This window comes from Heliconius melpomene, chromosome 7 (genome assembly GCF_056956725.1).
Source record: "Heliconius melpomene rosina isolate 202511_hmr_F chromosome 7, ASM5695672v1, whole genome shotgun sequence".
In the NCBI taxonomy this organism is placed as follows: Eukaryota; Metazoa; Arthropoda; class Insecta; order Lepidoptera; family Nymphalidae; genus Heliconius; species Heliconius melpomene.
In genome coordinates, this window is record NC_140395.1 from 13851219 (window position 1) to 13852906 (window position 1688).

Here is a 1688-nt window from a genome sequence, read left to right on the forward strand (position 1 = left end):
CGCCACGACTGTCTTCATTTTTGCAAACCACCGTTAGTTTATTGTGATACAATTAAAAAAAAACAAATTAGTTTTAATTATTATAACACTGAAGATACTAAACTCTTTACAAGACGAAAGTTACAATTCGCACATTGAACAGTAATGGCTATTCTAAAATGCAAATATTGACCATAAAATAACAATAAGAGAGAGTGTTATAAAAAGTTCACAAACATTCGCCGATTCGCAAAAAACAATTCTATGAAAAGAAATTTGCGCAAAAGTTTAGTTTAGCTTAATTGTTTTATAGCTGGCTTCTATACAGTTTCAAACGGTAAGGTTTAACGGTCTTATTTAATATTCCTGTGACGTCAAACTAGAGTTGATGAGATAAGTAATTAACTTTAGGAAAATATATTTCGTTGTTTTAATAATTTTGTAAGAGCTTATACTCGTATACTTTCTATTATGCTCGTTGCTTGCTATTATGCCAAAGAAAATGTTCGTCAAAATGAAACTGTACTTGGTGATACGCTTACGCCTGCTTATGTTAAAACCTTTCAAAGGGAAATACGTAGCAGCTAGTATAAGGTATGTAGTGTGCGAGTGTAATAATATGTTGTATGATAATAAAATATTCATTCTATAATATTTTATGTAAATAAAATAAATAAAAAGTACCAATGTACAAAGATTATTTACGTTAATACAATTCTATCGGCTCTAAGTAATATTGCCTCATTACATTTAAGTCAAATTTTAAGTAATAACTTATCACTAGAGTGAACGTAAAATATTTAGAAATTTTAAGCAAATATTACGTAACATTTATACAAAAACTAACTATAACGTTAAAAATCACGCAATTTGCACAAAAAATAATTCCAAGAAAAGAAATTTTGCGTAAAACGTAAGGGTAAATTATTTTATAGCTCGCTCCTAAACTGTTTCGAACGGTTTATGGTGCAACCGTTTTTTCTATGACGTTGAACTTTTTTTAACTCAACTCATTATGTAGTGTGGGTAAAAAGAAATTAGTTTCTTCCTCTATATTTCCTATATTATAAATATTTCTAACAAATATATAGATAATATATTTTGTTATTTTCATTTGTGTACCTCTCGCAAGTTTTTTTTTCTAGCTTCACTCTTCATTCCGCATATAGCAGGGTAGGCAGAGGGAATCTGGAAACCTGATGTTAAGACATTTTGTTCCTATTAAGACGTCACCGTTCACTAGTTTTTTAATTCTGGAGGTATTGCGTGTTGAGTGGGGGAACGGAACGCCGCGCTAAAATGTTTTATTATGCTTTATCATGTAAATATCAGAGTAGGCAGAGTAAATTTAGTTTTCACGGAATTACATAATTTATCACTATGAACATAAAAATGTAAACTATTACTGTGGAAGGACAATCGTAATATGAGCATAACTATTTGTAATATTTTAAACGTTCCAACAAATCTTCCATTACAAAGACTCATAACATATCTATGTAATTAACTTAATATTTCTAACACTTTAAAGCTAATTCTAATGAACATTTTATAACTAATAATGTAATAAATATAATTGTATGCACAACAATATGTACATACATAATTAAAATGAAACGATTCAGATTTATAGTTCTAAATAATATATTAGATACATACCTAGGTATTATTATTGATGTTACATGAAACTCCTGACTTTACTTGTTGAG